We start from the raw sequence: 12,590 nt of genomic DNA on the forward strand, positions 1-12,590 counted from the left end.
AACCTTGAAGGGTGATCCTAAATCAAACACAACTCATACCAAATTTCATCAACTTCGCCAACTCACCCACAACGACTCTATTGCTTCATTACACCTTACGAGTTTTCAGAGTTTAGATTTAGTAACAGACACCACAATTCCCTCTATATCCCCCCTGAAAGCCTACCTACCACCCTACGCCCAGAAAGTGCCTCCCATCTACATTAATACCCAATTGTTTTTCAACTGCAATGCAGTCTACCACCTTTCCGGCCACATGACCATCATATTCATCTACAACCCAACACAACCCTTATCAATGTGAAAACAACATAAGAAAGAAAGTAAACATATATAAGTTGTACTTGCATGTTTTATTTGTTATTATGATATTTGTTGTGTTAAGTCTGAACATGAACAACATTTACAGTAGCATTCACATAATTAATATGTCTAGCTAAATTTGTTGAGTCCGGAATATGAATACCGTTATACCGACAATGCTCTAATTAAACGTTACAATTTATAATTAAATTGGAAATTGTTTCCAGCCCAAATTATTTATTTATTTTTATTTTTGAAGTTTAGTGCGAAAGCAGAAACATAGAGATGCCAACTTCGATTCGAAAGAACGAAACCTTTATCTGACTGTAAGAAAATTCAAGTGTTGGTTTCAAACACTGCAAAAGCTTTTTTTTTAGTCAATTAGAAAAAATTTAGTTTTCAAAAAGGCGATTTTAAGAGTATAAGAGGACACGCAAAAACGACCAGTTAGACGCTTAAAATATGGTATTGGACGTGCGAAAGCAAGCAATACCTATAAATTATTTTTTCTACCTTTAGCAATTTTTCGAGTAATTAAAAGTAATTATTTTTCAAAGAGAGTTTTTCACTATAACACATTGGACATGCGAAAGTGGGCAATTAGATTACTTGATCTAAATCAAGAAAAATCACCTTTGATGTGGATGTTTCAGAAGCTTTAGTTGGAAGATTGTCAACCACAAATTTGCTCCAATTTGGGTTATCCTTCTCCGCTTCAACAAAAAAAATTCTCTCAAATCCAAAATCAAATTGGAAGTTGCTCCGTGGAATATCTCTCACATGTGGTAATAAATGAGGCTGGAAAATTGTAAAAACCAAACAAAAGTCATATCTTACTCAATTATAAAAACAGATAAAAACCAATTTACCTAGTAGCATAAGCGATTGCTTTAAGCCCAAAGTTTTCTCACATCATATAGTTATATTCCTAGAATTATGAAATATATGAGATCAAAATAAATTCAAAAGCAATCACTGATGGGTTTCGTATGGGTTTCCCTTTTAAAACATCCTCTCCATTCAGATCTAAAAAAGATTTTACATTTTCTTTCTCATGGTAAAAAAGATTAAATAATAGTTTTTTAGCATGAGAAGAAATTGTAAAACCTTTTTTAGATCTGAATGGAGAGGATGTTTTGTATCTTCCAAAACCCTGTGTCACTCCAACCTTCTATGCGTCTTTTGAGTTCTCTATGCATAGAGCAAAGTGAAAATTTAAATTTTTATTGATAGTTGAAAAATGTCTATTTAATTTTGCATAGAGAACGTGAAACAACTTTAATTAGTACAATAAATAGAAATGGTAAGTAATAGGTATAAGGTAAAACCATACATTTAATTAGGTTAAGTGCGTTTAGACAAAAAAAACCCTTTAATTAAAAGAAAATGGAATTAGAGTAAGAAGGGTTTAGTGGCTATTTCCAAAGCATGTTCTTTTAATATATATATATATATATATATATATATATATATATATATAAAATTATTTTACGATTAAATAATTTATTTAAAATTTACATGTATATTTAAATAAAATCTATATTGTTTTAAATAAATTTATTCGTGGGTTGTACAAATATTTTATTAGTGTCATATTATAATTAAGCCAACTAAAATGCCATTTAAGTATAAATATTCTTTTTGACAATATTTAATTGAAAAGACAAAATTGATTAACAAAATATTTTTTTTAAAGACTTTTATGACATAAAATAATTAGTTAAGTTAGTAAATGAACTAAGATTCTAATTGTATTTGTTTTTTGTGAAAAGATAAGATGATGAAAAGAAAATGAATGAACAGATTCACTTTCCACTAATCATTTCCGCCCTCCATTGAACGAAAACAAGATGGACTAAGATTTTGAAGAAAAGACAAAAACAACCTATACAATAATACTATATTAATGATGTTTGTTGTTGTGTGTTGTGACTAAAATAAATCCTACATTAACGATCATGGATACTCTCCCGTGAGATTTCCACGAGAGGATGTCAAGTGTAGATCCCATCCATCAAAATATAAGTAAACGAGTGATTAGGGGTGGAAATAGGCTGGGTCAAGCTAGACTCGTCCAAGTCTAAGTCTGACTTGTCAAAAAAATCAAAATCTAAGTCTGACCTGTAGTTTGTCGTAGACTTATTTTTAGGCCTGAGCCTGACCTTTTTGAATGCTTGGTTAGCCTACATAAAAACCTATTTATTTTAGACATATATAAATAAACAATTAAAATAATGTTTAAACAGACTAACTAACTAAAAGATCAAGAGACTAAAAATTTGTTCGCATTGCCTTATTTTAACTTACATATTAACACAAGTTCTGAGAGACTATTTGTTTAAGAGAACTTATGAAAACAATGTGCATCAGGTGTTTTCATCTTATTTTCACAAGTTTTTCAAGATAACCAAGTTTTATTTATGTATTTTAGTTTAAAATACAAAACATAACATAGTGATAATAAAAAAATATTCATATTTATTTAAATAGGCCGGACTGATAGGCTTAAAAGACTTTTTTTGGAGCCTGAGGCCTTTTCTATTTTAAAAAAATGCGTGGCCTGACCTAAGCCTATATAGGCTAGCCTGTAGGTCCCTGTTATCGGCTTGACCTATTTCCACCCCTATGAGTGATACACTAATTTTACATTGTCAACTAATTGTCAACTAATGACGATCATAAATCTCACTACATCACACTTTTATTATGCTACATCATACTTTTATTTTAAAAACTTTTTAATGACAAGACAAATTATTGGTTTTTTATTGGATAATAATGCAAAAACTATTTTACATTATTAGTGCAGATCTATTGATTTAGGCAAATGAGCTATATTATTTTAAATCCTTATAAAACTATTAAATCCTTAAAATATTATTTTAAATTTTTTTATAAGAGTGTGGGTCTAAAACAGGGCGGGCTTTTTTAAGAGTGTGGGTCTAAAACCTTGCCCCGCCCCGCAAAAAAAGTGAGAGCAGGGCGGGGAAAGCCCGCGGGCATTCGGCTTTTTAGGCCTAAAAATAATAAAATTCTATGAAAAAACAAATGCCCGCAAAAGCCCACAAAAAAATAGGGCGGGGCGCGGCGGGCACAATTGAAGGAGTCTAACTCGTGTGGAAAAGGATGTAAATCTGTCAGAATGCACAACAGTTGACTCAACTCATTAGACACTGTTGTCAATAACGAATTTGTCCCAATGTTCGAGTGATTCAGATTTCACTGTACAAAACATTACGGGAGACCATCCATTCTCTTACATCAACACACACACAAAAATTTGTATGATTTTTTATTTTCTTATACAAGCACTATTAATTATATTCTTATTTTTTGTAAGTATATTTTAATATCTCTGTTTGTTTTAAAATGAAATTATTGCTATTTTTTTCATTTTTATTATTAAAACACCTGTATTTACTCCCTTTGGTCCAATTTATAAGAAAAAATTCATTTTTCAGATACATTAAATAAATAATGTATCTGGACAATATATTTTCCAGATACATTATTTATTTAATGTATCTGAAAAATGAATTTTTTTTATAGACAGGTAGTAATTTTTTCATTCATGTTAAATCGCCTATAATTAATTTAAGTTGAGGGTAATTTTGTTTAAAAATTAAATAATGAGTTTCACTATTTTTTTACTTATTACTCCCTCCGTTTTTTATTATAAGTCGTTTTAGACTTTTCACACAGATTAAGAAAAATAATAATTGTTGTATGAAAATGAGAAATTATAAAGGTTTTTACAAAATTATCCTTCATTAATGACATGCGGAAGATAAATTTATATAATTGAAAGGAGAGAGAATAATAAATATTTAAGGATATAATAGGAAAAATAGCATTAATTATTCATTGGAATTGTAAAGCGACTTATATTAAAATACAAATTTTTTTTCCAAAACGACTTATAATAAAAAACGGAGGGAGTAATAAATAGTTAAATAAAAGCACAAAAGATTATCAAGATTATTTTTGTTATTGTGCAAATATATATTTTTTAATTATTATTTTGTTTTCTCTCTTTCCATTTTCTCTTATACCAAACAACTACATAATTATTCTACTTTTTACTCTCTTTTCCTTCTTATACTTTATTTCCTTTCATTTTCTTTCATCTCACTTTCTCTAGTGATCCAAACATACCATGATCGTAAAAATCACGAGCACCCCTGACATCTGAACCATTGGATACATCAGATATGCACTATAACTATTTGAACGTAGAATGCAATTCCCCTAACTGACCGTAGAGGATCCACGTCCCAAACGGCGGGTTTAATTAAGATCCACAATTCAAATAACAAGAAAAACCTCAAATTCCAGAGAATATTCAGAAACTAGAGAACGGCAAAAAAAAGATGGAATGCTCAACCTCAAACTCAAACTCCGACTCTGATACCACTCAACAAATGCGCAAAATCGATGCCATCACCGCTTCTTTTTCCGAATCTTTCCAATCTCTCAAAATCACAGCGCAACAAACTTCTCGAAAACAAGGTCTTTACCTCTCTTTTCCATTCCTTAGGGTTTCGAATTTTCGTCTTAGGGTTTTCATTTCCACTTTATCGTTTTTTACCTATCAGATCAACTAGAACAGATTAAAGGCCCTCTGAAGGAAGTGGAAGATGAACTCGTTAAAGTCCTCGCAGGTAGGGTTTTCAATTTTAGCTTTCTTGTGTCAGATATTGGAAATGTTGTATGATTTTGTTTTCGATGTGCAGAAAAGATCCGCAAAGAGGCGAAACGAATGGCTTTGATAGACGCTATTGCTGCTGCAAAGGCTAGAGTTGGAAAACTTAAGGCTAGTGTTCAAGAGCTTCGGAGTAGGAAACAAGAATATACATCTGTTTTATCTCAGCAGTCTCTCGGTAATATACCGAATTAATAAATGAAATCTTCCATAAGCATTGAAATTACATCGGTAATATACGATAACATTGTTTCTTTTTTCATCCACATGAAGCTTTGGCAGCATCTGAGGGGAAGTTAAATGGGAGCATTGATTATACAGATGAAACACAACAAGCTATCTCTTGGTATAACAATGTACTCGGTTTTCATGTCAGAGGGGGACGTGGTAATTTGCCATTACCTTTTTTGCTCAAGATTTTTTTTTATCTTTTCGAAGTTGTTATTCTTATTTGTGATTTCTTCAGGGGTTAAGTTCACGTTCAAGAATATAGATTTGAAGAATCCAAATGAGGAGTACTCTTTTACCGTGTACCATGATAAAAATACCTACAAATGTAAGCAGCCGGAATATACAATTCTATAATACAATCCTTATAGTAATACGGATACACTTCATGAAACTTAATTTATGTCTTTTATCTTTCAGTGTTAAGTTGTGAACCTTCCCTTGATGGTATTGAGGAGTTGGTCTGTGAATTAAACAAAACGAATGATCTATTTAAGTTTGTTAGAGTTATAAGGAGCAAATTTCAAAAAACATTGGCTCAAGGTATGATGATAATTCTTTCTTACTTTTAAGGGAGTATGTGATGTGTGATGATAGTTATTGAATGTTTGTTATACCAATTGATATCCATTATTGAATTATTCAATCGTGGTTTTAGTTCGTTTGATAATCTTCTCATTAGCTTATAATTATATGAATGTATAATAAAATAATATCTTGTACCGTGGTAAACCACAGTAAAACCTCTTGTCTCTAATCTTTGTTCCTCTCCTTATGAAAATGGATTAAAATGGATGCTTATACTAAATGTAACTTTCTTTAACTTCTATTAAACAGGGAGCTCAATTCGAACAATCGTTGAACCTGAAGAATCAGCCTTTATCTCTTCATCTGCTCCAGGTGCATCCGGTAGAAGTGATTCTACAACCACAGAAAATGAACATCAAGTGGATTTCTCTGATGGCAGTGCATTTTTAAAGAGAAAAAACTCCCGCACAAGGAAAAGTTTGGCAGTTTTATCTTCTGATTCAGCCTCATCTGTTCGCCAGTCTCTGCGTTTAAAGGTATGAATTATCACATGTTGTAATTCTTCAATTTTATTTTCTGTTTACTCACCACGGTTTAAGTTTAGGATCACCATTATGGAATGTAAATATTTTTCAGTTGCAGTGTTGTCTATTGTACTACTTTGATTCGCACTTGATTGTGAAGCAAAGCAGGTATAATTTAGGAAGACTAGAGAATAAACCGGCAAACAAGGAAGGGAAACTATAATCAAATAGTTATAGTTAACTTAATAGGAGGTATTATCTCTAGGTAGCTGAAGTAATATAGTGTATATGGAAGTATTGTTAAAAAACCGGTATATCGCCGCTATACTGCTATTATGTATCAGAATTTGGTGTAGCCGACATGAAAGCGATATGTAAACTCTGCTATTTGCAGTATAGCTGAGTCATGTGTTTCTAGCGATGACTAAAAATTTTAAAACATTAAAAAATTGCAATACCTAAAGTGGTGACCAAATTTTTATAACATTGAAAAATTATATAAAGTACAAAAGCTGAAGTTGTAAGTCGGAAAAGATGTAAACTTGCTCAAGAATCTGTAGTGTATTTGGCCATCTCGTGTCACAAAAAAGGGCTTGCTGCAAGAGCCCTAAAAGTTGAATCAATGATGCAGTAGTCAGCCCCAAGTATGTAAAAAGGCCTTGAGAAGGTTTTGGGGCTTGGTAGGATACTATAGAAAAATCCTAAAGAACTACTAGTTAATTGCCAAACCACTTGCTAAATTGCTGGAAATAACCTCTAGTGTATGATGCATAGGTACGTACTGTGAATAAGAATTAGTTTGTTCCTAGAATAAGGGAAACAAATTAGAAATTGATTTGTTCTCATTAAATGTAATTAATTAGTGTAATTACCGGTATAGCCCTGTAACCTCTCTCTCTCTATATATATATACAAGAAATAATAATGAGAAAAGTATTAAGCCAAGAATTCTTGACATGGTATCAGCCTCGTCGATCAAACCTATGCCATCGTAATTCTGAGGTTAGGGTTTCGGTTTGTTTTGCGATTCCTTCCAGAAACGTTATTCTCGGTCGTGTTTGGTTTCTTTCTCAGTTGCAATTTTGATTTTTTTGGTCTTGGATGTTCTTGGTTTGAGATTCTGGATCGTGATTATCTTCTCCTTCCAAATCGCGGTTGGTTGTGGATTGTCTTCTTCGTGGATTATCTTAAATTTTCTTGGTTATCTTGGTTTGTTTGCTTGTTGTTGCACTGTTCGTGGGTTGTAGAGTGTTCTGTTAGTGGACTTTGCTATTATCTTGGTTTGTTCTGTTGTTGACGGTGAATTGTAGAAGTGTTCTACTGTTTGACTGTGAATTGTTTGCTCTTGCTGACGGTGAATTGTTATTATTATAATAATCTTAATTATAATATAATAATCTATTAATTAGTGGGGTTGAACCTTTGTTGCATAATAATTCAGATGGCTTCCGAAAAAGAAAGAGATAATTTTTGTGTTCGTTTTACCAGCAAAAATTATTCGGCATGGGAATTTCAGTTCAAGATGTATGTTAAAGGAAAGGGGTTATGGAGTCACTTAGACGATGTATCTAAGGCTCCGACAGATAAAACTGCTTTAGATGCATGGGAAACTCAAGATGCTCAAATCATCACTTGGATTCTTAACAGCATTGATCCTCAGATGATAAATAATTTGCGCTCATTCTCCACTGCTCAAGAAATATGGAATTATCTAAAGCGCATTTACAACCAGGACAATTCGGAAAAACCTTTTCAGTTGGAGGTTGACATAGCCAACTATAAACAAGGTGATTTGTCTATTCAACAATATTATTCTGGTTTTTTGAATCTCTGGACAGAACACTCTGCTATTATACATGCTAATGTTCCCAAAACCTCTCTTGCGACTGTCCAAGAGGTCTACAACACTAGTAGGCGAGATCAATTTCTCATGAAACTCCGTCCAGAATTTGAGGTTGTCAGAGGTGCTTTGCTCAATAGGAATCCTGTTCCTTCTTTAGATACTTGTGTCGGTAAACTTCTAAGGGAGGAACAACATCTGCTTACTCAAGGAAGCATGTCTCATGATGTTGTCAGTTCCGAACCTATGGCAATTGCATATGCTGCTCAAAGTAGAGGAAAGGGTCGTGATATGCGACAAGTCCAATGTTTTTCTTGCAAACAATTTGGACATGTTGCTCACAGCTGCAGTAAGAAGTTTTGCAACTATTGCAAACAACAGGGTCATATCATCTCTGATTGTCCCACACGTCCTCCCCGACCCGCACAACGTCCAGCTCAAGCATTTCAGGCCACTACCAACTCTGCAGTTGATTCTCTCAGTAATGGTGCATCTCCTGGTGGTGTTTTACAACCTGAAATGATTCAACAAATAGTACTTTCTGCTCTTTCGGCCTTGGGAATTCATGGTAAGTCTTTTAATGCTCCTCAACCATGGTTTCTTGATTCTGGTGCATCCAATCACATGACGGGTTCCTCTGAATACTTGCAAAATTTACATTCGTATAATGGTAATCAACAAATTCAAATCGCTGATGGTAATAAACTTTCTATCATTGATATTGGTGACATAAACTCTAACTTTCGTGACGTGCTTGTATCACCCGAACTTGCTTCCAACTTACTGTCGGTTGGTCAATTGGTGGATAACAATTGTAATGTTAATTTTTCTCGTGTTGGTTGTCTTGTGCAGGAGCAGGTGTCAGGGAAGGTGATCGCGAAGGGGCCTAAAGTGGGAAGAATGTTTCCGCTCCAGTTTAGTTCTAGTCATTTATCTTTTGCGTGTGATACTGTTTTGAACTCTTATGAGGATTAGCATAGAAAATTGGGCCATCCAAATTCTGTTGTTTTGTCTCATTTATTTAAAACTGGTTTGTTAGGAAATAAACATGATCGTCCTGCTTCTATTTTATGTTCTATTTGCAAACTGGCTAAAAGTAAAACACTTCCTTTTCCGTCTGGTGCCCATCGTGCTTCTACTTGTTTTGAGATGATTCATAGTGATGTGTGGGGAATGTCTCCTGCAGCATCTCATGCTAACTATAAATATTTTGTCACATTTATTGATGATTACAGTCGCTTTACTTAGATATATTTTCTCAGATCTAAGTCTGAAGTGTTTTCTATGTTTCAAAAGTTTTTGACATATGTTGAAAATCAATTTCAAGCAAGTGTTAAAATTTTTCGATCTGACTCGGGAGGTGAGTATATGTCATGAATTTCAGGGATACCTACAACAAAAAGGGATCTTATCTCAACGGTCTTGTCCCAATACCCCCCAACAAAACGGGATGGCGGAGCGAAAGAATCGTCATTTGCTTGATGTAACACGCACCTTACTTCTTCAAGCTTCTGTGCCATCCCGATTTTGGGTAGAGGCTCTTTCCACAACTGTATTCTTGATCAATCTTCTTCCTTCTACGGTTATTGATTTTGATTCTCCTTTTTTTCGCCTTTTTAAAATTCAGCCTAATTATAGTGATTTACATACTTTTGGATGTGTGTGTTTTGTTCACTTACCTCCGTTTGAACGGAATAAGCTTGGAGCACAATCTATTCAATGTGCATTTATGGGGTATAACAACTCTCATATAGGTTTTGTGTGTTATGATGTTTCTAATCACCGTTTTCGAGTTTCTCGGAATGTTACATTTTTTGATAATCAATATATGTTTCATTCTATTTCTCCTGCCACAAATGATAATGCTATTCTTCCTAATTTTTCGGTTATGCCTCGATCTATAGAACGTTACAAACCAGGAATCACATATGCCAGACAACGCAGAAAACAGGTTCCCACTGCCTCTCCCGACACCATGGTAGACAGAATCGCGATCCAACTCGTAGGATCGGACGATTCTGCGATCTTGCATCCCTATTCCGTGTCGGAGTATGGCCAAAATCGTTTTTTGGTGGGCACGGCCAAGATCGTCGCGCTTTCTCGTGAAATCGCTGGAATCGGCGCTTCTGAGCGCTTCTGTTCATCTTCCCCAAGAATCCGGGTCCGCGGGTCGGGTCCGCAACCCGGTTCAGAAAAAACCCTAAAAAATGAAAAACAACGCTTCGTATATTTCTTTTATTCTGAAACGCTTCCTTCTGCCAGTAATAAATAGCCCTAGCCTATTAGGTAATAATATTTCCTACTAATTTCTCCCACACGTTAATATTTCCAACTTCCCAAATATAATCCATCATTATTGTCATTTAATTTTCCTTCCTTTACTCAATATTTCCACACCTTAAACCCCTTAAATACAGATTCTCCCTCCCCTAATTCACTCCACCTCTCTCATTACTCTTTAATCCTTTCATCAATTCTCCTTTCTCTCTCTTTAATTCTTTCATAACTACATCAAATCCTCTTCTCACGATAAAACAAAAAACAATTCTTTGAGAAACTTTTTTCAAACATGGCTTCAAGTTCTGGTGTTGAAACTTAGAAGTTTTTAACTGTTATTTGCTGCTGTTTTGAATGTTTTGTGTTGTTTTAAATTGTCTTGAATTAGTTTCAATGAATATTATCCTATGAAATTTCAGTTTTTTAAAATAACTTTGTTGTTATTTGAAGTTTTTTTTTTATATTATATGCAATATATATGAATTTTAAATTTGGTAGGATCTTACGATCCGTGTTACGATCCCCTGATTTACGATCTTATTACCCCTACCCGATCTTGCGTAGAATCTCGAGTTTGACTACCTTGCCCGACACAGATCCGCCACCTGTTCCTGAACCGGTCGAACCACGGCGTTCTGGTTGAATATCTAAAGCACCGGATAGATATTCACCAGACAGGTATGACTCCTCACATACTTCTCTGACTGCCTCACTGTCTAGCATATCTATTCCTACTTGTTATGCACAGGCTGTTAAAGACCTGCGCTGGATAAAAGCAATGAATGAGGAACTTCAGGCCCTTCAAGAGAATTTTACATGGGATATTGTCTCTTGTCCCCCTGATATCAAACCCATAGGATGCAAATGGGTGTATTCTGTGAAATTGAATTCTGATGGGTCTCTCAATCGTTTCAAGGCTCGATTGGTTGCCTTAGGAAATAAGCAGGAATATGGAATTGATTATGATGAGACATTTGCACCGGTTGCCAAAATGACATCGGTTCGTACGGTACTCTCTATAGCCGCTTCTAATGGATGGTCTTTTCGTCAAATGGATGTGAAAAATGCGTTTCTTCATGGTGACCTGACGGAAGATATCTATATGACTCCTCCTCAAGGCTTATTCTCGTCATCTAAAGGTGTGTGCAAGCTCAAACGCTCCTTATACGGTTTGAAACAAGCGCCTAGAGCATGGTATGAAAAATTTCGCTCCACTCTACTTGGTTTCTCCTTTACTCAGAGTCAGTATGATTCTTCTCTATTTATTCATCGAACATCTACTGGAATTGTCCTACTTCTTTTGTATGTTGATGATATGATTATTACTGGTTCGGATAATGCTTCGATTCAACGCCTTAAACAGCAGTTACAAGCATCGTTTCATATGAAAGATCTTGGTAATTTGCATTATTTTCTTGGTCTTGAGGTTCATTTTACATCCAAAGGTATATTCCTTCATCAACACAAGTATGCCACAGATTTAATTTCTATGGCTGGTCTCCAATCGACTAATCCAGTGGATACTCCTCTTGAGGTTAATGTTAAATATCATCGTGATGATGGTGATCTGTTGCCCGATCCCTTCTTGTATCGTCAACTCGTGGGTAGCCTTAATTACTTGACTATTACTCGCCCAGACATATCGTTTGCTGTTCAACAAGTCAATTCATGCACTTTCCTCGCCACCTTCACTTGGCAGCAGTTCGTCATATAATTCGTTACTTGAAGGGAAGCTCTCATCGTGGTTTATTCTTTCCTACTGGAGTTACTCCTAAATTAAGTGCTTATAGTGATGTCGATTGGGCAGGGTGTCCTGATACTCGACGATCGGTCACAGGTTGGTGCATGTTTCTCGGCTCTTCATTGATCTCATGGAAAAGTAAGAAACAAGCGAGAGTCTCTAAATCTTCTACTGAACCTGAGTATCTTGCCATGTATGCTGCTTGTTCTGAAATAATTTGGCTTCGTGGTCTTTTGGCTGAATTTGGATTTCCTCAAATAGAGCCAACTTCACTTTATGCTGACAATACAAGTGCCATCCAAATTGTTGCGAATCCTGTTTTTCATGAACGCACCAAACATATTGAAATTGATTGTCACTCGATCCGTGACGCTTATGATGACCGAATAATATCACTTCCTCATGTCAGTACCCAGTTGCAGATTGCAGATATTCTTACCAAGGCTG

Source organism: Vicia villosa, linkage group LG1 (genome assembly GCF_029867415.1).
Source record: "Vicia villosa cultivar HV-30 ecotype Madison, WI linkage group LG1, Vvil1.0, whole genome shotgun sequence".
NCBI classification, from domain to species: Eukaryota; Viridiplantae; Streptophyta; class Magnoliopsida; order Fabales; family Fabaceae; genus Vicia; species Vicia villosa.